The sequence below is a fragment of the Protopterus annectens genome, chromosome 15.part0, assembly GCF_019279795.1.
Source record: "Protopterus annectens isolate FY-2018-M chromosome 15.part0, PAN1.0, whole genome shotgun sequence".
NCBI classification, from domain to species: domain Eukaryota; kingdom Metazoa; phylum Chordata; order Ceratodontiformes; family Protopteridae; genus Protopterus; species Protopterus annectens.
The window spans coordinates 598,504,062-598,530,963 of NC_056749.1; the positions used below are offsets into that span (position 1 = coordinate 598,504,062).

At 44.8% G+C, this 26,902-nt stretch overlaps 1 protein-coding gene across 1 annotated transcript in view; it reads right to left on the reverse strand.

Annotated features, from left to right (window-relative positions):
* Nucleotides 1-26,902, reverse strand: part of KIF4A (kinesin family member 4A) — a gene marked incomplete in the record, with an annotated part of 2,786,372 nt that overhangs the window by 1,685,067 nt on the left and 1,074,403 nt on the right.

Here is a 26,902-nt window from a genome sequence, read left to right on the forward strand (position 1 = left end):
ACAATAGCAATAAACAGATACACCATAACAGATATCCCCAGCTAAGTATAAAAGGAGGGAAGTGGACCCAATACACAGAGGGGTAGGAGGGAGGGAAAACCTAACTGCAGTTGCATATCTATCGGACATCTACATTTATGGTAGGTACAAAACTGTACTATCTCCTTCAAGAATGCAACTGCAGTCCTTACATATGGGTTGAATACCATAGCCAAGCTGGGGGTGGTAGGCTCTAAGATGAGGATGGTGTAGCTAAAATGCCCTGCAGGACTGCCGAAGCAAAGCCTGCTCGGGATCTGGAATATAAAGGCAGGTGGTAGTGCTTGGAAAATGTATGCACGGAGCTCCATGTAGCAGCTTCTAGAATGTCCTTTGTAGCCACCCCTCTTAGGAAGGCTGTGGAGGTGGCTGTAGCTCTGGTGGAGTGTGGCCTGATATTGGCTGGCACACCCTTTTCCATGGAAAGAATAACAATCTGATGCAATGTCCAATCCATTTTGAAACTATTTGTTTGGAAATTGCCTATCCTTGCACTCCAGGAGCGTATGCTACAAATAGTTGGTCAGACTTTGTTGGCCTTTGTTCTGTCCAAGTAGTAGCGTAGTTGTCTGTGTATGTCCAAAGTGTGCAGCAGCTTTTCCCCTTTATTTTGAGGATTGGGGAAGAAGGTGGGCAGGTGAATTGCTTGATTTAGAGACACCTTGGATATCACTTTTGGCATAAAAGAAGGATTGGTTCTTAAAGAAACCCTGTCCTGATGAAAAATGAGAAATGGAGGTACTGCCATGAGGGCCTGTATCTCCGAAACTCCTCTTGCTGAGGTAATTGCCAACAGGAAAACTGTTTTCCAGGAAAGAAATTGCAATTCTGAAGATGCTGCTGGTTCAAAAGGAGGAAGAGTTAATTTTTCCAACACAAAGTTGAGGTCCCATGCAGGCACTGGTGGTTTTCTGGGAGGCTTGATATTCTTTATCCCTCTTAGAAATTGTCTTAGTAAAGGATGTGAAAAAACAGGAGGATCAGTGTTGTATGATGCTGAAATTGCTGAAGCGTGTATTTTTATGGAAGAATAGGAAAGTCCATTATGCAGCATTTCTGCCAAGTATTCCAGTATCTGTGGGATGCTCATTACTGATGCATCCTGTCCCTTGTTGGTATTCCAGATGTTGAATCTCTTCCATTTGGCTGAATAAGTCTTTCTGGTGGAAGGTCTGCGTGCTTCCAATAATATTTGTTGAACTTCCTTGGAAAGAGAGATATGGGTAGAAATCATGGAACCCTCCAGGCTGTCAGCTGCAGAGTTTGCAGGTTGGGATGAACCGTCCTGTAATTGTGCTGAGTCAAGAGTAGAGGCCATTGAGGCAGGGGCCACGGGTTGGTGCAAGTTATGCTCCTTAGTAATGGATACCAGTGCTATCTTGGCCAATCTGGAGCTATTAAGATGCCTTTCGATTGCTCTGCTTTGATCTTCAGTAACACCTTGGTCATTAATGGTAGAGGTGGGAATGCATAGATTGTTAGAGAGTTCCAGCTGAATGAGAGAGCATCTATTCTCCAGGCTTGTGGATGGTGTGTCCTCGAGCAGAACTTTTTCAGATGATGATTGAGGTGGGAGGCAAAGAGATCTATGTCCGGCCTCCCCCATGCATGAGTTATTTGAGCAAAAATGTCTGGATGCAACATCCATTCGTGCGGGTCCAGGATGTTTCTGCTTAGACTGTCCAGAACATTGTCCCTGCCCGAACAAACTGGGATTGCAGCTGTATGTTCAGTTTCAGGGACTTTTCCCAAAGAGTCATTGTTAGTCTGCAAAGGGGGTAAGAATGAGTACCTCCCTGCTTGTTTATGTACCACATAACAGTGGTGTTGTCTGTCTTTATTAGCAGATGGCCTTGTTGAAGATAATTTCCGAAGGCCTCGATTGCATGAATTACTGCTAACATCTCTTTTTGATTGATGTGTAGATGTACTTCCTGGGGGGTCCATTGCCCTTGAATGCATCTGACCTCCATGTGCGCCCCCCATCCATGGTCTGAGGCGTCCGTTGTAATGGTTTGGCTTGTTTGAGGTTTGTTGAAAGGCATACCTTTGTTTGACTGGCTTGCTTGGGCCCACCACAAAATTTCCCTTTTTAGACATGGGATGAGTGGGATAACTGCTTCTAAGTTGTGGCTGTGTTGAGACCATAGACTTTTTAGGTACCATTGCAGTTTTCTCATGTGTAGTCTTGCCAGTGGAATCAGTAGAATGCAAGATGCCATGAAACCCAGGGCCTGCAGGATTTTCCTTGCAGTCATCTGGGTGAGCTTTGCTAGGCTTTTGAAGTAATGTGGTAATTGTTCTTGCTTCTCTTCTGTGAGGTAAGCCATTTGTGATTCTGTGTCTAGTTTGGCTCCTAGAAAAATTATTTGTTGGGATGGCAGTAGTCTTGATTTTTGTAAGTTGACTGTGTATCCCAAAGCCTGTAGTAAGTAAATGACATAATTCAAGTTTTTGTCAAGGCTTGCTTGCTGTCCGCTTGTATAAGGCAGTCGTCTAGGTAAGGGTATATTTGTATCCCCTGGAGTCTGCAGTGTGCAATTACTGATGTCAGGCATTTCGTGAATACTCTGGGCGCAGTAGATAAGCCAAAAGGCAATGCTGAGAATTGATAATGCTCTGACCCTGCAAGAAATCTGAGGTATCTTCTGCAACTGTGTCTGATTGGGACATGCAGGTATGCCTCTGAGGTCCAGAGTAACCAGCCAAGACCCCTTGCCCAGCATGGGAAGGAGTTGCTGTAGCGTTAGCATTTTGAATTTTGGTACAATGAGAAAAGTGTTTAGAGCGGACAAGTCCAGAATAGGTCTCCATTGCTTTTCTTTTCTTGGAACAAGGAACAGTCTTGAGTAAAATCCCTGGCCTGGTTCCTGAGGAGGAACCTTTTCTATTGTTTTGATTTTTATCAGCTTTGAAACTTGTTTGAATGCCTCTGCCCTTTGATTTTGTGGCAGGTTTGGCATGCCTTGTCTTGTTGGTAAAGTATGGAAGTGGAACCTGTAGCCTTGGTCTATTATGTCCAGAATCCATTTGTCCTTTGTTAAAATGTGCCAATTTTTTTGAAAATAAGGATAATTTTCCACCTAAAGGTGCTTCTCTTTGAGCCTTGGTCGGCGGTGTCAACGTCAAGTCATTGTGATTGTCCCTATGGAGCAGGGGATGTCCCTGCGCCACCTCTCTGATTAGTCGGTTGCCATTGGCGTCCTCTGTAGGAGCCTCTGTATTGCCCTCTTCCTCGGGTACACCTGTTTTTTCCCCTTTGAAACTTGTCAGTGTCTGGAAAGGACCAATTCTTAGATGGCCAATTCCTGTTGAACCTTGGTGGCTGAACCTGGAGGAAATCCTTGACTGTTTGCACTGATTTAGCCTTTTCCTCAATTGATTTCAACACATCCTGAGCATTAGCACCAAATAGCTTGTGTTTTTCCAGAGGTGCATCTAGAAGCTTTACTTTAACATGATCTGGCAATGCCTGTTCTTTCAACCATGCATGTCTACAAATGACTGCCCCTGTCATAGCTGCTCTACATGATGCTTCCAATGCATCATAACCACACTGAAGAAAATGACTGCTAACCTGCTGAGTGTTATGGACCAAATCCTGCAAGGCCCTTCTGTCTAAAGGCTCAGGAGAGGTTAACTTTTTCTGCAAATCATCCATCAAGAAATCATGATACTGAAACATATGAAAAAGGCAATTAAGGGCTCTCATGGCAAGTGTGGATGAGGTATAAACTTTTTTCCCCCACCTCTCCAGGGACCTAGCTTCCCTATCTGAGGGAAAAGGATTTTTGGCAGTGGATGTGGCCACCCCTTTGGGCCCCTGGGAAATTGTTTCTAGATCAACAAAATGGGCCTTAAATAAATGTTTGTGAGCATCAGGAACCCTGTAGTATCTGTCCGGCTTGACAGGAGCAGGGGGGAGAGAATCAGGAGAAGCACTCGAATCTGAGTACACATCATCCAGTACATCTAACACTGGAGGGATAGCTAAAGGCCTGTGTTGGGGAAGCTTAAGGAAGGTATGAAGCCGCTTCCTGGAGTCTGAGAATTCCTGACCTCGCCACTGAAAATGCTCTCTCATGGAGTGGAGAATTTCCCCAAAAGAAATATCCTCAGAAGGAGAGGCAGAAGGAATAGATTCCTCCGCATCAGAATCCTCGTAGACCTGGAAGGACTCTTCCTGGGTATCTGGGTATCTGAGTGATCAGAGTCACCAGAGGCTTCATCTGAAGAAAGGGGGTCTGTATGCTCACCCCTGGGCCTTTTGTCAGAAGGTGGCTAAGAACCTCTGTCAGGATGGGCCTGGGAGCCTCTGATTAAGGAAATTAAATCTGCAGCTAAAGTCATAATTTGTTTATCAGTAGTGGGCTGAGGCAAAGCTTTAAGAGGGTGAGACTTAGCCTGGCTGGCAGCCTTAGCACGTGTGTAGGCCTTGATAGACATAGGGGGCCTAGCTGCCCCACGTGCTGGAGTCACCTTGTCCACGTGTATGGTGTCAGGCAAATCCTGGGCTTCAGTTTCTGGGGGGAAATCAACAACCGGCACCGGCGCAGGCTCCGGGGCCGGAGTGATCGGTAAAGCGGAGTCGTCGGTCCGCAGCGGCGGAACAACCACCTCAGAAGAGACCGATGCACTCGCGGTAGTTTTTGGCGTGGTGTCGGTGGAATTCGCGGGACGAGAATGTCTGTCCCGGTCTTTCCGTTTTTTGGAAATATGAGGTGTCGGTTGTTCCGACGGCATGTTATAAGAGTATTTATCGCCAAAAAAGTCTTCAGCAAACTCTGCCCGGCGCCTGTGTGTGCGCTTATTGAAGTGAGCACAGGCGGCACAGGCAGAGACATCGTGGTCTGGGCCAAGGCAGGGGAGGCAGTAAGAATGGAAGTCCTTATGAGGTATTGGTTTACCACAAGACAAACAGTTATTAACTTTTTCAGTTTTTTCTGACATCGGCTGAGGCAAGAAAAGGTTCCCCAACGGGGTACTTAGCTTTTTGATGACTTCGGATACGTAAAACACAGGAGCTGACCGACCGGCACTTGCGAACTGCTTTTGCTTTGGGCACCGCGCGGCAAGAAAGACTGAGGAAGATGGCGTCGGCTGATGCTTTTATACCCCAGCCGCTCTGACGTCGGGGAGGAGGCGACATCAGCCGACGCCGGACCCAGACTTTGGAATCCGGCCGACCGTGGGCTGCCTGAGGCAGGACAACCCATATGTAAGGACTGCAGTTGCATTCTTGAAGGACATGGTGTAATTGAACAAAAGAAGTTCGAACAAAAAACTGGCTCATGAAAAACTCCAGATCATTCTCAAAGACAAAGAAGGGAGGAAGGGGGAGGGAAATTGAAGAATGAAAATGGACACTGTAGATGCATAGTTATGGTAAGTACATAACTTAAAAATCTGATGTCATTTTCATTCATTCCTCAATTTATGGAACAGAATCCCCAACTACAGTAACCTTGAGTGGCCCTCATGGAAGGATGTTCCTGAGTACAGAATAGCCAAATGCAACTCTAGTTCTGGAGATTATGTCCACATTATAATGAGCTCCAACGGTACGAGTTTCAGAAAAAGTGTCAGATGTACAAATATCAATGGAAGCTCTGGACCAAAAAAGGAGATGTAGCCACTGACCTAGCTGAATAAGCTCTTGGTTGGCTTGGCAAGGTCAATCCTTTTGAGTACACATAATAAATGCAATTAGTTATCCATTTAGCTATAGCAGCTTTTGAAACAGGCTTTCAATTTGTTTTTGACAAAGGGAATGAATAATTGATCAGTCCTAATTTCCTTTGTTTTATGAAGACAAAGTTGTCTACGTACATCTAAAGAATGGAGCATATACTCTATTCTCAAATTTAGGGGAAAAAATCTTGATAATTGATGACTTGACTGACATTTGCTTCTGATGCAGCTTTGGGTAAGAAGGATGGTTTTGTACATAAACCAACTCTGTCCTTACAGAAGATCAAGTAAGGCGGTTTAGAAGAGAGTGCTTGCAGTTCAGAGACTTGTTTTGCCAAAGGTCTGGCTACAAGATAAATGTTTTTCCAAGAAAGAACCTTCAGGCCCACTTTTGCGGAGGGTTCAAAGGGCGACTATCAGTCTCTGTAAAACAGAATTAAGATGCCAAGGCAGTATAGGGTCCTTAACAGGTAGCCTAAGTAAGAAAGCACCCTTAAGAAATGCTTTACACAGCCTAAATGATGCCATAAGGCATTGTCTGACATGAAAATTTGAAATGGCAGCCAGTTGGACTTTCATAGGAGAGGAACTGTCCCACCTTGAAAAAGATGCGATAGAAATTCTAAAACAGCAGTTATTAGAGCAAAAAAAGGATTCACATCTCTATGTAGAGCCCGTAATGAAAATATCTTCCATCTGCTTTTATAAAGCTTTCTTGTAGAGGGTCTGTGAGATCAACACAAAATTCTTCAGAACGGAGAAGAAAGCCTGGAATGTCTAGCCATCATCAGCATTGGAGAAATGTTGTCAATATGAAGCCTGATATGTCCAGGTGACTCACGCCTCATGGGTGTGAGGGAAGATCTAGACTGGGGTCCAGTGTCCATGGAGGACATATTAGATGACACCATAGGAAGGGAAAACAAATTTGCTGAAGCCAGAACAGGGAAATGAAAATTACCTTGGTCTTCAACTGGAAAGCTTTCTGAAGAAACTTGGGAATGAGCGGTAGGGGAGGATAAGCATGAAGGAGGACCAGGGGGCCAAATGTGGACTACAGCACATCTCTGACTGTAGGGGGGGGGGATTAGGGCAAAGAATCTGCTGTACTTGTATTTGAGGAGAGAAGCAAATAAATCACACCATGGCTGACCCTACTTTTGAAAGAACATGTCTGCCACTGACTGAGACACTACTCATAAGGCATCAGGAGAGACCTGCTGAGCTGCTACATTTGATTTCCCCACAATATGCTTTGTTACAAGAAAGTGGTTGGATGAGATCGCCCACTGCCAAACTCCCATTGCTTCTTGGCAAATAGGTTAAGATCTGGATACCTCAGTTTATTGATGCACCAAACTACGGACACTGCCAGTTTGAAAAGCAATAGTCCCTAGAGGGAGAGACTTCTCGAAGGCCTGCAATGTTAATAGGAGCTCTCATATCCAGGACATTTATATGCAATTTGGTCTTTACTGGGGTCCATACATCTTCAATAGTCCATCCCAAGTAATACCTCCTCCCCACCCAACTTGGAGGAGTCCGTGGTCAACATGGCGATGGGCGGAAGGATAAAAGGACTACCTTGACAAATCTTGTTGGATTGAATCCATCAGTCTAATGAGTCCTTGCAAACTGTGGACAGTTTTACTGGACATCACAAGGGTTGGTATAAAATGGACCATTGCAGTTGTAGGGTCAACTGAAGAATTCTCATGTGAAAATGAGCTGCTGGAATCAAAGTGATCACTTCAGCCATCAAACCCAGAGCTCTTAAAATCAAATTGGCTGGAGAAGAGGATGAGACAGAAAAAGAAGTTATGTACCTACCATAACGTTCCATGTTAGTTGTCTTCATCTCGCCTTTTTTTTTTGCTTGTTGGGATCCTCGGCTCCGACTCGGCCATCTTCAATAGCTCGAGAGCTGTTTACTGGCTCGAGGCTACCCCTTATCCCATGATGCCTAGCGCTAGCTACCCAGATCTCGTTTGAAATAGCTAACTAGCTATAGCTATATAATGAACCCCTCCAAACAAAGTTGAGCATACCTATCATATACTCTAAGTCAGTAGAGGAAACCAACCAGAGAACACTCAGCCAATGAAATCTGAACTCCTCTCGGTCCAATAGGACAGGGGGATGGAGGGGGGGACGCAAGAAAGGCGGCGAGATGAAGACAACTAACATGGAACGTTATGGTAGGTACACAGCTTCTTTATGTTAAGTTGTCTATCTCGCCTTCGTTTCTTGCTTGTTGGGACAGCATCCTTAGCACCTACGATCCTGGGCGGCTCATTAGAACAGACTTTTCAGAACAGTGGAATCAAAGTTAGCTCTACTCCTGGAGACCATATCTAGCTTGTAATGAGAAATAAAGGTATGAGGATTTGCCCACGTAGCCGCTACACAGATAGAGTCCATGGGCAACCTAGACTGGAAGGCTACATAGGTGGCCAAGGCCCTAGTAGAATAACCCTTCGGTTTGATAGACAACTCTGTTCCTTAGTTGATAGATGAAGGTAGTAATGTGAGACAACCACCTGGATAAGGTCACTTTGGAAACTGGGAGACCTTGTTTGCCCCTAGCATAGGAAAAGAAAAGTTGGTCCGACTTCCTTATATCTTTCATTCTATGCAGGTAAAAACGCAATTGTCTATGAACATCCAATTGGTGTAATTTGTATTCTGCCTTGTTGGTGTGGTTAGGGAAAAACACAGGGAGGTGTATAGATTGGTTTAGATTATTTTCTGAGCAGACTTTCGGAAGGAAGGAGGGATTAGTCCTCAGAGCAACCCTGTCCTTATGAAAAACTAAGTACGGAGGACGAACACAGTGCCTGAAGTTCAGAGACACATCTGGCTGAAGTAATAGTTACCAGAAAGAGAGTTTTCCAAGATAGAAACTTAATGGAGCAGGATGCTGCCGGTTCAAAAGGGGGCATAATCAAGGAGGGTAGTACCAAATTAAGGTCCCAAGGAGGAGGGGGATCTCTCACTGGGGGCCTATAGTGTTCCCTCTGCGAAAAGCTTTACACAGCTTATGAGACCATGTTTACATTAGACAACCCAACATGAAAGTTAGATATAGCCACCAATTGAACTCTGATTATAGCAGAAGCGGACCCGGAATAAAAAAGTTCTGCTAGGAACTCCAAGATTTCGTGAACTGGGGCTGAAAAGGGATGTTCCTAGCCTCCGCCCAACAAGAAAAGCATTTCAATTTGCTAGCATAAGTCTTTCTAGTGGTGGACTTGTGAGAGGAGACAATCTCAGGAACGGCCGGGGAAATGCTGGGAAGCCAGACTAGGGCTGGAAGTGGAGCAACCAAGCTGTACGCTAGTGTGTTGGAGGGACTGATGCAGCTCACCTGATTGATGAATCAGCAGGTCTGGAATAGGATCCACAGTTCAGGGCTGCTCGAGAAGGTAACGGTGCAGGAACGGAAACCATATCTGTCGAGGCCAACATTTTGCAACCCAATGAAATAGCTTTCTGTATGAGTTTGGGTATAAGAGGAAACGGAGGGAAGGCATAAAGAAGTCCCTGAGGCCAATCGTGGACTAGAGCGTCTCTGGGAGAATGACCGGGAAGCAGAAGGGAGAAGTAGTTGCTGCATTTGCTGTTGAATGGTGTGGCAAAAATTCGCAGCAAGGCTGTCCCCATTTGCGGAAGATTAGATCCGCCACTACCTGATTCAGGGACTACTCGTGAGGCATGAGAATAGCTCTGCTGAGCCTGTCCGCTATGATGTTGGACCACCCAGGGATGTGCGTCACAATTAGAAATCGTTGGGAGGAGATTGTCCACTGCCAGAGTCTGAGTGCTTCTCGACATGGGGGGGGTAGGACCTGGTTCCACCCTGCTTGTTGATGTACCACACCACTGACATGTTGCCCGTTTGAATTGCAATGGTCCCAAAAGGGAGAGTCTCCTGAAGAGCTTGCAACGCTAGGAGCACGGCTCTCATTTCTAAGACGTTTATGTGCAAATGGTACTCGTGAGGCTGCCAAGTGCCTTGGACTGTCCTGCCCTGATAATGCCCCCCTCCCACCCTATCAGGGAAGCATCCGTGGTCACTGCGGCAACTGGAGGCTGAATGGTCTGCCCTGAGATACTAGTGGGGAGACCATCCATCAGGAAAGGTGCCTTTTGCATGTGTCTGTAATCATGATCATGTGAGACATGGGGAGCTGTTGAAAGGACCACTGTGTGAACAGAAGCCACTGAAGGATTCTCATGTGAAAGCAGGCCAGAGGGATCTGAAAAATTGCCGCTGCCATGGAACCCAGAGTTCGAAGGACCAACCTGACTAACCCTTTTGCACTGCATGAGGATTTGAACTTGCTGGCAAATTGTGGCCACCCTGTCTGGCAGTAGCCTTGTGGACATACTCCTGGTGTCTTAAGTCTGCTCCTATATAGGTAACAGACTGACAGGGCAACAAGGAAGATTTTTCAAAATTTATAGTAATGCCCAGCTGGGAGCAAATTGTGATTGTGTAGTCCCTGGCTTGAAGTTTGATGACTGGTAGAAGCAGTAAGGAGCCAGTCGTCTAGATATGGAAACACCTGGAATCCTCGACGCCTCAGATGAGCCGTGACCACTGCCATACATTTTAACACCCTGGGGGCTGTGGTAAGACCAAAGGGCAGAGAGCTCTGAACTGGTAATGACTGGCTCCCAGCCGGAAGCGAAGGAATCTCCTGCAGCGCCTGTCCATTTTGATGTGATAGTACACATCCTGGAGATCTATGGAGCACATCCAATTGTCCTGACCCAGAAAGCGTAGAATGGACTGTAGCGTGACCATCCAAAACTTTGTTCTTTGAACAGACTTGTTTAGTCTGCTGAGATCCAAAATCGGTCTCCAGTCCCCTGTCTTTTTTGGTACCAAAAAGAACCTTGAGTAAGTTCTGGATCCGTGTTGGTCTGCCGGGACTTCCTGGATGACATTTTTCTAGCAGTTTTGAAACTTCTATGACTGCTTGGTCCCTCAGATTGGGTGGAACATCTGGAAGGGATTTGCTTGATGGTGAGGGGGGGTTGAAAGAAGGGAATTCTGTAACCTCCGGATATGACTGAGTGTACCCATTTGTCTTGCATCAAGTTCTGCCAGGCTTTTGTGAACAGTGAAAGTCTTCCCCCAACTGCCTCCAGAGGCGGGCAGCCGGGCAACCCTTCAAGGACGCCGGAAGGGCTTCGCAGAGGAGGATTCTCTGTGCCCTGGTTCTACACACCCTCTGCCACGAGGGCGGCGTCTGTTGTTGTGGTTTCCTCCTCTGCCTCTGGAGGAAAAATCACTGTGTGTCAGGCGAGGCTCCCTGGGATTTTCAAAACCACATTTTACCACTCGTCTGACGCTTGGGGTATGGGGTCTGGAAGGAGTGGAAAAACGGACTCCCACGGCAGAGAGAGTCTTGCCTTCTTGCTCACACCTAGTCAGAGTGTTTCACCTATGGTCCAAAGAGAAAGGAACCATCAAAGGGGTGTTGGTGAATGACGCTCTAAAGGGTTCCGCAAAATTACACAGCCGCATCCATGCGTGTCTCCTTAAGGGCCACGCCTGTACCTGCGGCTCTAGTCGCACCATCAGTTGCATAGGAAATGAGCCTCATGGAGGAGTTGACTACAGAATTAAGGGCCGCCAGCTGAGAAGCCACTTTAGCTTGTGCCCCTTCAGCTGATGGATCCTGAAGGGCATCTCAGAGCTCTTTAAGGAGATCCCTCTGAAACCAGGTAAAATGGCGTAAGTAATTCAGTGACCTCATAGAAAAGTTCACTGAAGCAAACATTCGCTTCCTGTATTTATTCATGGTCCTAGACTCCTTGTTAGGAGGATGGACAGACGTAGTTTCCGCTAACTCTTTCTTAGTGGCTGCTGCTACCACCATGGCATCCACAGGAACACCTTTGGTAAGGAACTGCTTGTCAAGGGGTGCAGTGATAAACTTGCCGGGTCTCCTCGGGGTTGGTTCCATTGTGTCCAGGGCTGACCAAGCATTTCGAGCCACTACTGACATAAGTGGATCGAAAGGCGGAGAAACCCAGGAGGTGGAAGGTCGGGAACCAAACGCATCCAGGAATACAGATTCATTCTCGGTAGGGGTTAGGGGATTTCAGGTACCCCCTCTGCTTAAGCATTTCTAGGATGTCCGAAAAGGAAACATCTTCAGAGGGGGATCTCTGGGACCCTTCCGATTCATCCAAATCCGTATCCGAAGTGACAGACTCAGGGGAGTCAATGTGCTTCCTTTTGCACTTCTTCCGAGGGAGCTCTTCCGAATGATCAGGGGAGGACTCTGAAGAAGAGTAAATACCCAATGGGGTGCCTTGGAGCGCCAGTTCCCCACGCTTGGAGTCTGGAGGAGGGGCAGAGGCTGACGCAGGCACTACAGAGGACGGAGCCGGTGGGGTTGAACGTGGAGCTGACTCAGTGGCCAGCACACTCGTCATGACATCGAAGGCATCCCTGCCACGATGCAGAGAAGGTTCCGGTTCCAAGGAAATCGGAATCCTTCTCCGCACCAAGGGAGACTGCTCCAATGCCGATGTAGGAGCAGAGCTCACCTGCGCCGAAGCTCCGAGAGGAAGAATGGGGACAGACAAGGGTCTGATGCCATTCGCCCCCTTGGAGCCTGAAGAGGGAGTCTTGGTGCCCAGATCCCTCGACGGACGGCACCATAGAGGGGATCGGAGCAGACGACGGAACCGAAGGAGATGGTTATCGGAGCAGACGGTTCCATGATTCGAACCCCAACCAAGTCCGGCTCCGAGCTCAATGGAGTCTGAGGAGGAATATCGATAGAAGTGAACGGAGCCAACACTTGTTGAGGGCTGGACAACATCTTGGCAAGTGCCTGCGACTTCAACAACCTACTGACCACACTCTCCACATTGTGATCCGAGAGCCTAGAGGACCAAGAGGAGTGTGAAGATCTGTGACTGTGCTCACTCTGCAGTAGGGGAGACCAAGGAGCCGAATGTATGGATTCTAGAGAAGGGGACCTCAGCCTCTTGTGGCTCCATGACGGCTCCGAAGATACTGATGGAGCCGGCGGGGAGATAGTGCAGGTAAGGTTATAACCAATGATGGCTCCGAGCTGGGAGCCGACAATTTGGTCGGTTTTGGGGATTTCACAGGTTGACCCTTGGCCGGTGAATCCTGGGGCTTAAGAAGACCCCTCAGAATAAGCTTATTTTTGCGCTCCTGCAGAACTCTTGGGCTAAATGCATGACATATAGAACAAAAGTCCTGGAGGTGCACTGAGCCTAAGCAGTAGACGCAAGTGTGCCCATCTATCAGACATTTTCTGACAGCATGAGTCACACTTCTTGAATCCAGACATCTTGGATTCTTTAGACATATCCAACAAATACTTGCAAGGTACTACACTGATTTCTTTGGCCAACACACCGAACAGCAATAACAAAATACCACAACAGTAACACAAAAAACAAAAACACAGTGTACTACAGCTAAAGATAGTTTTTTTTTTTTTTTTTTTTTTAAACTAGGAAGCCTAACTTAAACAGCTACCTAACAAAGATAGAAGGAAAGGCTTAAACTAACCGCTAACCTACAAGAAGGGATAGGGGTGGGGGAGGGGAGAACTCTCTAATTTAAATGAGTTCTAAGGGAAAGACTACAGAAAAAACTCAACTTAAACCCACGGTTATAGACTACAAAAATAAACAAACTCCCAGAAAAAGTATTAATCTGACAAAAAACAGTTAAATAGAAAACTTATACGAGTCTGAGCCAGTAGAAACGACACCTCGCAGCTGAAGCGGCAAACGAGATCTGGGTAGCTAGCGCTAGGCATCATGGGATAACAGGTAGCCTCGAGCCAGTAAACAGCTCTCAAGCTATTGAAGATGGCCGAGTCAGAGCCAAGGATCAGCTCCGATCCCAACAAGCAAGAAACAAAGGCGAGATAGACAACTTAACATCGAATATTTTTGTAAAATCTTAACATAACCATAGATGTCCTCTTCTATATGCTGCAGTAGTAGGGAGTAGTCTGCCTGCAGCTGACTCATACATCAGGCCCGCATACAAAAGTTTACATGCTACTGCGATGTGTGACGCCTCACATCACTATGCATACGCCGATCATAAAGAGAAGTTGGATATACAGCAGAAGTCAGCACATACCATCCTCAGACCTGAATGCCACCAAGCACCAGCCTGAGCTTAGGTGAAAAGCACATCACCAGGAAAGAACAGGCAAGCATCAGGGGGAGGCCAGGAAGGGCCTGCAATACTGCAGCATATAGAAGAAAAGGACATCGATGGTAAGATTTTATACAACTATTCTAAGTCTTCTATTAAGGAGAACGCCAAAGCTCAAGCTTGGGAATGATTAGAGGGAGGAGGAGCAGAGGCTTTTCCTACAGAACCCAATAGGACAGCTCCAGCAAATCCAGCCCTGGACCTGGATATGACATTAAGTTTGTAATCTTTAGTTGAAGTATGAGCAGAGGACCAGGTAGCTGCCTCCAGGATAAAACAAGTGCCTAAGCCTTTAAAAGAAAGCCCCAGAGGAAGATACTGCCCTAGTGGAGTGTGCCCTCACATGGGAAGAAAGGCTCTTACCGTTACCTTAATAACAGGAGACTGCTTTAGAGATCCAGGATGAAATAGTTTGCTTAGAAACCAGTTGACCCAAGAGCCCTTGGGGGATTTGAAACAGTCATTCAGATTTATGGATCATTTTGGGTCATACCACTCAACCGTACCGAATTCCTCAGTAAATACCAGTTTTGAGGGCAAAATACTGGGGTGCCACAAATTCCCGCGTGGCCCCTTTAATTTCCGATTTTTCTGCTTTTTTTTTTTTTTTTTTTAAACTTATCCTGACATCATGTGCGGGGGGGTGCATGATGTCAGCTTCGGCAGACCGGTGCACAATTATCAGCAAAAAATAGCAAGCCCTAAAATTGCAAGCCCTTTTCAAGTTTAGTATAAACTGAAAGCATGCACTTGTACTGGACGAGGTTTGTGGATGGTCTAACATGTAATCCAACCCATAAATGTCACAGAGCATCGCAGCTGCAGCTTAATTGCAAACATTTATCACAGAACTGATTACCCCCTCCCCCCAAAAGGCTAATGCAAGTGAAAACCGGAACTTGATACCATGCAAACACAACATTTTAAAAATCTGACAGCCCCCCCCCCCATTGACCTGGGAAGCCAAGCAGCTGTAGCCACTCCTTCGTGACTAAACATGCATGTCGTCATTGTTTAATGAAGCTGTAGGAGTGGTAAGGTCTGTACTTTTAGTCAAGAATGTCTACACGAAGAGTTGACATGCTATCAAGAGACAAGAATTAACTTAAAGTTGTCAGGAGTTTGTAACCCACGACTCCTCCTTAAGACCCCAGAGTTCAAGCTAAGTAACTAAGTCTATTCTACTTTATCTGATATTACGTGGAAGAGAATAGCAAACACAAAACACATGTACCATATGTACAATTTTTGCTGGGAATTGCAGTTACAAAGGTGGAAGATTTTGAAGTCATACTGAACCAACCTGTTACATTACAAATTTTGTTTTGTATACTTGCTCTGTTTCACTGTGTTACAGCAGCTTATTTTATTTACGTAACGGCTGCATGCTTGGCTTTAGCAGCTTCTATTTAAAATGTGTTTAGTTTTGGAGGGCAGCTACAAACGTACATACTTAATGGCTGCAGGGCTTAGCTTTAACAGCAGCTTCTATTTAAAATGGGATTACTTACTTTCAGCGGCTACAAACGTACGAGTGGTGTGCTTATTTTATTTACTTAGTTGTCTGGCAATCCAGGTAATCTGATTAATGAATGCTGCTGAATGCTAAACTTTCTGCTCTTTACAGGTATGTTTATCCATTTGATCCTGTTTCATGGAATCAGAAAGACCGCTGAAAGTTGATGTAATAGATGTGAACTGAAGACTAAATGGAGAGCTCAAGTCTTCAAGATGGTTTTATACAGACTCCAATTTAAGGTTGATAGCTGAAGGGGTATATCATCAGAAACTGGCATTTAAATTACAGATATTGCATCACTAAGCTTTGATTGTGCTACTTTTGCAATAATGAAACGCAGATACTCTGCAATTTTTGTTCTTTACAGTACACAATGAATTTGTGTGCTTTCTTAAGGTTCCTTACTATGGGTCTAGATTGTGTTTTTGCATGAAAATAGAGTTCCAATTTTCGTACCGTCATTTTTCTGTTGGAGATGGGGCCATAATAAATGTAATAAAAATAGAAGTTACGTTCTTACCATAACGTTCCATGTTAGTTGTCTTTCTCATGCTTCTTTTGCTGGAGATGTTGCCGGCTGACCTACCCTCGGCCACGCTCACTAGCTAAGCTTCGAGAGTTGAGTTACACCCATTTCGAGGCTCCCCCTATCCCACAATGCTAGGCGTCTGCAATACCTCAGATCTGGATTTGTAAAGCAAGGCCCCAGCCAAAAGAAACCAAAACAAACCACTGAAAAACAAAAACCCACCTCCCTGCAAAGAAAAGGGAAGAAAATGACCTGAAGTAATATGAATACCTATATTTATCAATGATAGAACCCTAGGCGAGGAATGACTGGATAAGGATAGACTAAAATAACCTATTTCTATTAAGGTGTGTGTGTGTGTGTGTGTGTGTGTGTGTGTGTGTGTGTGTGTGTGTGTGTGTGTGTGTGTGTGTGTGTGTGTGTGTGTGTGTGTGTGTGTGTGTGTGTCCTGATGGTTCAGCTATTTGATAGTTTAAAAGAATCCTCCTCTCTGGAGCAGTATATTTTATTTATTTTAGTACCAGTGAAGGTCGTATATAGCTAATTAAAGCTATGCATGGTCAAATGTGCATTGTCCAGATTTTTTGCCTTATATATTTGGTCTGTTCATCATAAATCTTTGGTTTACTGGAGATCTCTGAGAACCAAAATCATTAAATAGTAAGTTAAGGACTGCATACTTAACAGTGGCTACAAATGTAGGTGTTATTTACTTAATGGCTGCAGAGTGCAGACTTAGCTTAACTTTTACTTAATGGCAGAAGAAACGTACGTGTGCATGCCAAGCAGCTTCTTTTATTTACTTAATACGTAGCTGCAGAGAACATGACTGCTGCAGGCAGGAGAAACTAACGTACTTGTGTGCTAAGTGCTTACATACTTAACTGCAGGAGAATGTGATTACTTTTTACAGATGACAGATCTCTTTAATGTGGAAATTAGATGATTTTTACTTCTGTAGAGATTGTGCATATTTATTGATACTGGTGGATTGTGGAAGTTTAAGTAGACATTTATGGTGGAAATGTTCTGAATTGGACAGTTTTGTCATTTCATGTATTTTATTTCATTGCTTACTGGAAAAATGTTAAAAACAAATTCAAAACTCACCCCCTAACAAGTGTACTGCTTTATACAAGGAAAGTAAATTAATACAATCAGAAAGGTGTATCAAAGAAAACATGTTTCGTGTGCAAGGGGCCTATGATTTGAAAAAAGCCCAAAGGTAATCTTAATCCACCACTGGCCAGATGCATTTTCTTTGAATGTGAGTTTCAATGCTATTTTAATGAATGTGAGTTTCCAGGGCAGAGATGTTTTAATGCTAAGTGTATTATCATTGTGAAACTGTATTGCTTTGTTTAGCAAATGTCTATTAGTGTTTGTGCTACAAAATGTAAAATAAGTTTTCAACGAAATCCAAATAATAATTGTAGAAGTAAAGCAGTATGCACATTAGTGTTTATGACAAATGGGGTGAAATAGCCAAGTAATAGGACATTGGAATGGCTGCGGAGGGGGAAGGTTGTGTATGGGGGGCCCCATTTGATCATGGTTTTGTAAGGTGGGGGAGAGTAACAAACTCAAATACAGCCCCAGGCAGCACAAACTCAAGCTACGCCACTGATCAGTACGCCATAGAGAATGACTTGTAGAGGTCCTAGCAAACTATATTTTTTGCTAAGATTAAAATATTGCCTACCATTAAATGCTCTATTTTTACCACAAAGCCCATATACAAGTCACCAAAAACAAAATCCTAAGGTTCATCATCTCCCTTCCCAGTGAACATCATTGCTACACATTTAAAAAAATGGTTAGCATTTACTACAGGGTCTGGGCTGGGGATGTATTTTGGTAGTCTATTTTTCAGTTTGGGTTTGAAAGTTGGTATCGCACAATTCCATTGAAGTGGGTGAGATTACATAATTATGTTTGCAAATTTAATGCTAATCGTTGTACAGATTTGTACCCATTTTTCATGTGCCTTAGTCCAGATTTTTGAGGTTTTCAGGTTGAGAGGTATGTTTTGGTTTTGTCAAGGTAATATTGGAGTTGCCTGTGCACATCTAAGGTGTGCAGAATCCTCCCACTGAGAGACTTAGAAGGAAAACACGTGGAAAGGTTAATACACTGATTAAGGGATAATTCGGTGAACACCTTGGGTATTAAAAAAGGGTTAGTACGTAAAGATACCCTATCTTTGCTGAAGACTGTAAAGTTGGGATTAGACATCAAAGTCTGCAGCTCAGACACCAATCTGGCAGAAGTACAGGCCACCAGTAGAACTGTTTTCCCATGCTGCAGGGAAGAGGCGTTTATCTGGTTCAAACGGGCAAATGTAAGCTTTTCTAGGACAAAATTGAGATCCCAAGGATAAGGGACTGGTTTTTTGGTGGCCTGATATGAAGGATGCCTTTAAAAATAGTTTAACTTCTAATCTAGAGGCTATGGGAGGAGACATAGGCTGAAAGATGGACCTTCACTGAACAGGCAAGGCAACCCTTCATCAGTTCACACAGGTAGGACAATACCACTGGAATGTGCACGGATAGTGGTTATAGGTGCTTTCTGCAATACCAGATATAAAACCTTTTCCATTTGTAAACATAGAAATTCCTAACAGTGGATTTTCTGGTGGCCTGCAGAGCACGAAGCACGTCTTTTGAGAAAGGTGTCTATAGGAAATGAAAACACTATCAACCACAGAGTCAGGTTGATACGCGCCATGTGGATGTTTCAGAGTTCCCTTGTCATGTGCGAGTAGATTCATCATTTGGGGTAACTTGTGATTGCCCTTGGCCAAGTGCAGGAGAAGGGGGAACCAATGCTGCTTTGGCGAAAAGGAGTCACCAGCAAGATTGTTGGTTGGTTCTGCTGAATTTCCAGTAGGACCTTTTTAAGAGGCAAGGGTTGGAATCCATACAAAAACATCCCATTCCATGAAAAGCATACAGCATCCACCTTCCACGCCAAAGGGTGTGGGACCCTAGCACAGAATTTTGGAAGTTTTCTGTTCATGGAGGAGGCAAAAAGATCTACATGATGTGCACTCAAATGATGGATCAGGTCCAAAGATATATTCCAGGATAACATCAATTCATGGGATTGGGTCAGCGACCTGCTTAGTGAGTCTGCCACCACATTCTGAACTTAAGGGAAGAAAATTGCCTGGAAAGAGACTTGGTTTGGTATAGCTAACTCCCACCCATGCAGGGATAGTCTGCAATAAGAGGTAAGACTTTGTCCCCCACTGCTTGTTAATATAGCAAAGGACCATAGTGTCATCTTGTCAATCACCTCAATCCCCCTGGCCTTAGTAGGAATTTGAAGACTTGTAGAGCAAAAATGAGGGCCCTCATCTCTTTGACATTGATATGTTCCTTTGTCTGGGAGTCGAAATATCCATGACCCTACAAGACTGTAGGGTCAAACCTCATCTTGTGTCTGAGGTGTCTATATACCTCCTCTGAAAGAGCAGGGGTGGCTGGAGGGGAAGACCATGATTTTTGATCACTTATAGGCTCCACCAGTCCAGCTCCTTTCTTATGCATAGTAAAAGTGGAATCATGAAATCCAGGGGGTGGAAGTGCTGCATCCAGACTGTCTTTAGGAACCACTGAATTTTATTCATATATAACTTGGCCCACGTTACCATTTGAATCATATAAGTCATGAACCCCAAAGATGCATACAAATTCCCTGGCACATAGTTTGAAGGGGTAAAATGCTCTGGAAATTAGTCAGGAACAGCACCTTTTCTGAGGACATTGAAGGTCATGAGAGGGGGTCAATGAAGACTTGTGGTAGTTTACAGAGAAGCCTAGGCTCTCCAGGAGAGAGAGCATGTAAGATCTTTCTGGCGTTTGTCTGAGGACTGGGCTTGGATTAGGTGGCCATGTAGATAAGGGAACATCTGAATTCCCTGCAGTCTGCAAAATGCTAGGACAGGAGCCAAGCATTTTTTGAAGACCCTTGGTGCCTTAAATAGACCAAAGGGCAAAGCACAAACTTGAAAATGTAATGAAGCAAAAGAAAAACAAAAATTTCCTGAACAAAGCATGAATGGGGATGTGAAGATAAGAGTCTCTGATGTCTAAGGAACCATGAATGCTTGAGGGAGAATCAGGGGAAGAAGAGATGGCAGAGTCAGCATCTGGAAAAAGGGGATTTTCAGGAAGGTGCTCAGATGGGAAAGGTCCAGGATGGGTCTCTCCCAGGACCATCCTTCTTGGGGAATAAAAACATCCTGGAATAGAAATCTCTCCCTCACTGGGGCGGAGAGACTTCTTGAACTGCTCCCTGAGAAAGAAGGTCTGAAATTACATGAGGGAAGAAGCACATCTTTATTTTGGTGGGAGTGGGATGACTGAAAGGAGGATAGGTTTACCACACCAAGAAACATCCTCGCTGGATGAGAGAGGACCCAAGAGTCTTGGGTGATATCATTCCAAGCAGCAACAGACTGGGACAGACGAAGGAACGGGGGGGGGGGGTGTTCCTGCAGGCAGGTAGTTACAGAAAAGGTTTAGAATGGGACTGAAAGGGCTGTTTAGAGGCTGTATGAATCAGATTTTGAGAAAGACTATGCCCATTTCCTAGTGCCACTCTTGCATTTTGAGGAGGCAGTAAAGACAGATTTCCTAAAAAGGATGCCATTTGCAGGATACTTCCTTTGGAACCCAGGGACAGAGAAGAAAAGGAAACCCTTGAGGTCTTGAAGCTCCATACCTTTTTTCTGTAGGAATTTGAATAACTATGCAGCCGAGCTACCAAATAATGCTTCATCATCGAAGGGGGCATCCATAATTTTGGCCTTGAAATCAGGTAAGAGCTATAGCCTCAGCCAAGAATATCTCCTAAGAACTAAACCACACACTGCTGCCCTGAGGCATCTGCAACATTGTAACTGCACTTACTTGCAAGAGGGTCACGTGCAGATTTTCCAAAGAGAGCAGAACAGTCAGAGCGTTGGTAAAAGACACCTTAAAGAGCTCCAAGAATGCACAGAGCCGGAGCCTGTCGTGACACCTGATGGTAATGCCAATCCCGACAGCTCCAGCGGCACTCTAAGCAGGATGAGAGAGAAGCCGGAGACAGGGGTTAGTAATTGACATAAGGGTGGCCATACAAGAGGAGAAGACCTTGTCCTTCGCCAACATGGACCCTGAGATAGACCCAGCAATCTCTCTGACTAGATCTCGCTCGAGTCTAATTACGTGTGTCATATAGTTCAGTGCACATACCAAAAACGTGGCTGAAGCACACACCCACTTCCCAAATCAGTCCATTCTGGACTCTCGGTCTGGCGGATGGACCATGGAGCTCTCCTGTGCTCTCCTTCTTAGTGGCCAGTACCACCACTATGGCATAGATGGGGAATCCCTTGGTCTAGTAGGTCCTATCCAAGGGAGCAATCAATATCTTGTCAGGGCATTTGGGGATCAGGTCCACCTTGTTGGGCTCCTTCCATGCCTAAGATGTAATTAGATGCCCAGTGGATCTGCAAGAGAGGACAACCAAGATGTAGAGGGTCCTGAGCCAAACGCCTCCAGGAACACTGACTCATCCAGGTTAGGTTTCTGTGTAGATCACCCCATTTGCTGATGAAGCATCTCCATGATGTCTCCGAAGAAGACATCCTCGAGGGGGGGGGGGGTGACAAGAGAGGAACCCTCCCCTTCCTCCAAATTAGTGTCTTCCGTGAGGGACTCGGGAGGGAAGTCGATGTGCCTCCGTTTACAAGTATGTTTTCGAGGTACCTCCTCAGGGTGAGTCTCTGGGGAGGACTCAGAAAATGTCTGGATGCTCCCCATGTGGGAGCTCCCTGGGGTGAAGAGGCAGCAGGCTGTCCCCTGAGGTAACAGGATGGTGGAATCTGTACCAGAAACAGAGGGAGCCAGGGTAGACTCGTAAGACATCTTAAAGGGTCTCGGGATAGAGAGAACCAGCTCCACCACCAAGGCTGAAGGAGAACATTCAGCCTGAGAAGGGGCTACAGGCGGGTCTGCAACCCTCTGCATCAACGGGGGAGCCACAGCCGAACCTCTAGGCACTGAGACTCTGACTGGAAAGCTCTGCTCAAAAAAACTGGAGCCAAAACCATCCCCTCAAATCCAGTGCAGAGGTTCTGGCTCCAAGAGCCAGATGGGTCCAAACTCATTGGATCTGATCTGCCCAAGGTAACGGCCAGTGTACATGTGCCACTGGCGCCAACCCTTCAATGTAAAGTGTCCTCAGATCCAAGAACTCCAAAACCAAAGGTCGGAAGGGAGGAGGAGTAATCGGGATGAAGCTGGACTGCATGCCCCCTGCTCCAAAGGCAGAGGGAGGAGGCAAGACCCCCATCTGTATCTGGGTGTGGATGACTTTGCATCATCCTGTCCAGCTCTGCTTCGTAAAAACTATGGGTGGAGCTAGATGAGAAGCCCACTGATACCAGCCTAGAGGAGTGGTGGGGGTGATGCCAAGGCCAGGAACTGCCACTAAGCACCTCTGGATCCAGGGAGAAGCAAGGAGAATGAAGCCGGGGAGACTCTGTTCTCTGAGTCTAGCTGAATTTAGCTGGGGGACATGCAAAGGATGAGAGGTCAGGGGACCGCTTCCTAGACTTGTCCCTATGCTTATGTTCATCTCTATCCCCGGATCCTCTTCGCAGTAGGTAGAGCCCTAGAGGCCGGGGTGCAGATGAAGCAGGGATAGCAATAGAACTAGAGGCCTGGGCCCCAGTGGTAAAAGGGAGAAGATAGCCTTTCAGAATCAGTTTCTTCCTCCTGTCGATAAATGCGTGGGGACTGAACCCCAGGCAGATCGAGCAGGACGACTCAAGATGAGCAACACTTGAGCATTCAATGCACAGAGGGTGGTCATCAGCTGGGGAAATCTTGTGGCCACACTCCATACACTTAAGAAATCCCGGTTTGGTCTCAGACATACCTAAAAAGGAGAAGCCCAAACACGAACACACCCTCACACACTACATATGATAGAAGGAAGAAACTTTTTTTTTAAACCTACATGAACGTGGAGGGGAGGTTATAGAAAAGGTAGAAGGGAGAAACTAGATAGAGAAAAAGCTCACAAAAAGTACACACTTACCCAAACGTTACCTCAGAACAACAGATCATGATGCTTACACAAACATGGCAAACGAGATCTGGGGAGGAGGGAGACTGGGCATTATGGGTAGGGGAGGAGCTTGGATCAATCTTCGAAATGCGGCCGAGATGGATCAGAGTACCCACAGGTTGAAGGACAAATGAAAACTTCAGATCTAGAGTTATTCGAAGCGTCTTAGTGTGTGTAAAACTGCTTACAGTGTGTGTTTACTACTGTGCATTTATTCCGAAGAGTTAACTGTGTGCAAAGTGCAACTATTTTTAAGTGCAGTCAAAATACAGCCATTTCAAAACGTTTCTTGTGCTAGGTGTGTCTAATTGTCAAGGGAGGTCACTACAGAGCGTTTCTTGCACTGTAAAGAGTTATTCAGCGAAGAATAGCCATTATGGTAGTGTACGTGTGCTGTGCACTATTTATTCACAATGTGAATTTACTTTGAAATATTTCTTACTCAACTTCTATTGCCCAGTTCATTCACACAGTGCAGTTATCTGAAATGTTTCTTGCACAGTCAAGAGGTGATTTCCCAAAGTACAATCATTTTAGCTGGTTCTCTAACATAGTATTCTTAAAGATTCTACTGTTGTAAAGTTGTCCTTGCATAACATTCCTCAAGTCAAGTTCACACAGTTTTTCAAGCAGAGAACCAGATGAATGCTTTTGACTTTTTTGAGAAATTTTAACATTAAGATTCTCAAGCCAGATAAAGATGGTGGCATGGTGTTAATGACTGAAGATTATTCTAACAGAATGTTGAATATCTTGACCTCTGAAAATTATGAAAAAGCATCTGTTAACCAACTTCATGGAGCTTACCAAAATATTAGGGCATTATTAAATGACCTATTTATTGATTTTATGCTAGATATAGATACATATAACCATCTGACTATACCATCCCCAGTTACACCAATCATATTTGGGCTCCCTAAATTACATAAGAACTTAAATGACCCACCGCTTCGGCCTATTGTTGACGGCTGTAATAGTATTACGTATAGTATCACGTATGGATCTGCTAAAACAGTCCATGTTAAATTGAACAAACAAATTAAGGGTCACTCACAAATTTGTTGTGACTTGTGGGATTTCCTTAAAAACATCAATGACCTGGACTTCAATGCTGAATGCAACTTTTTAACTATAGATGTCCAGGATCTATATACGGTTATCCCACAAACTTTAGCAATTATGTGGACCCAAGAATTCTTACGTAAGTTAGGTGTTGCAGGTGAGGAGATAAACCTGACTGAATATCTGCTAGATATTACTCTGACCAATAATTACATCTTTTTTGGGGGCGATATATACCTTCAAAAATCAGGGATAGCTGTGGGGGAGCTTTGCTAATTGTGTCATGGCATACAGGGAAAATGAAATGTTATTTTGCCATGACTATTTCAAACAGCATGTTGTATATAGTATACACGCTAGGTTGTGTTTAATGGTGATGAAACCAATGTTTCTGAATTTGTTCAGATACTGTCAGATTACCAGCTTTTTGAAATTCACATTTGAATTTTATAGTGAATTTATAGCATTTTTGGATGTATTAACTAAAGACAGGTTTAATCAATGTTACACTGCAAGAATATATCGCAAACCTACTTAGTCGAACTGTTTTTTACATTTTTGAAAGTACTCATCTATACTACTAAAAGCAGCGTGTTGTAAAGCGACAACTTGTATGGGCAGCCCGTAGGACCACACTAGAACAAGATTTTTCAGATGAATGTCTTTTGGTTAAAGAAATGTTCCTATCTAATAGATACCCATTAAAATTAATTAAATTGATATCTGAGGTTACCCACAAGCGTATATCAGGTTGGTTTAGACATGTATTGTGCAGTTTCTCAAAAGCAGAAGAGGAAGGGCTAGACAATTTAACATTACCCAACAGTGTTCAAACGGATAAAAATGATGTTAACTTTACATTAACTTTCAGTTTCCATTTTCACTTGATGCAAAACAAATAGTGACTATTTTATGTAAAAAATGGGCTGTGCTTATTGATTATGCCCAGGTTAGAGACAAAGGCCCAGAAGCACCGAAAATAATTTATAAAAGAGGCTTTAATCTTAAAAATTTTATCGAGAGAGACTTGCATAGCAATCATAGAAAGTACAGTTGTGCACACTTACCATAAATGTACATGCTAGAGTGTATTCACTTGTTGCTGTCATCACATATGGGTTATCTGCCTGCAGGTTGCCCTCAGCTGGCCTGAATACCAGTGTCTTTGGATTTCTGTCTCAGATGCAGTCTCTTCTTCCATGACGTCAGGTCGTCAGGGGTATAAAACATGCAGCAAACGTCATTACATCAGTTTCTTGCCCCAGATGTCAGGTGCCCCCACAATAGGAAGCAATTATATGGTATGGTACACCCGCATCAAAAAGCAAATACACCACAAAAAATAAATATACTAAACTAGAAGGAAAGGTACAGCCAAGAGAAGTCAGGGGGGGCTGGAGGGAGGGTAACTAGGACTGCAACAGTGAATACACTAACATATACATTTATGGTAAGTGTACACAACTGTACTATGTTTGCGTTTCACTGTTGCAATCACATTTGGGTTGATTCTCACAGCTAAGGAAGGGAGGAGGAAGTTAGAGCATTAGGGCCAGCTATTAAGCCCTGCAAGAGTGCAGTGGCATATCCAGCTCTGGACTTAGAAAAGATGGGCATGTGGTAATGCTTGAAAGTATGTACAGCGCTCCAGGTAGCAGCTTCTAGGATGTCGCTGGTAGGGACTCCTCTGAGAAAGGCCGCAGAGGTAGATGCAGCCCTGCTGGAATGTGATCTTATCCCCTGTGGGGTAGGTTTTCCATGGTGCTTGTAGCAGAAATGAATGCAATGGGCTATCCGTTTGGAAATGGTTTGCTTTGAAATGGCCTTCCTCTCTGCCCCTGCAGCAAAGCCAACTAGCAGCTGGTCAGATTTTCTGTGAGACTTAGCCCTGTCCAAATAAAATCAAAGTTGTCTGTGTACGTCCAGAGTGCGCAGTATTCGTTCCCCTTTATTTTGTGGATTAGGGAAAAAAGCAGGCCAAGGAATGGACTGATTTAGGGCCACACTAGACACCACCTTGGGCATAAAGGAAGGATTAGTCCTGAAGAAAACCCTGTCCGTATGGAAGATAATGAAGGGGTTCCACTGCCATGACGGCCTGTAATTCAGACACACTACATGCTGAATTGATGGCTAGAAGGAAGGCTGTTTTCTAAGAAAGGAATTTCAACTCCGCTTTTGCAGATGGCTCAAAGGGGTGAAGAGTGAGCTTTTCCAATACAAAGTTAAGGTCCCAGGCTGGAGTGGCAGCTCTCCTGGGGGTCTTAAATTTTTGGCCCCTCTAAGGAATTGTTTCTGCAAGGGGTGAGTAAAGAGGGGTGGCTCAGTATTATAATGTGCTGAAATGGCAGAGGCATGAATTTTAATTGACTAGAAGAATAGGCCCTAGGGAGTATTTATGTTAAGTACTGTAAATATGAGGTAAACTGGGCAACGTTGTGCCCATCATCCATTGAGCCTGGCTCCAGGAAAGTACAGTTTTGTACCTACCATAAATGTAGATGTTCGAGGATCCACATTGCTGCAGTCATAACCTGTGGGTAGTCCGCTGTCCTCGGTCAGCCCGAATACCAAAGTGTTAGGCTGGCGTCGGTCATGGTCGCTCAGATCTGACATCAGTACGCCGTGGTACTAAAGCACATGACCGACGCCATATCCTCAGTCTTTCTTGCCCCAGATGTCAGAAGGCCTAAAAAAG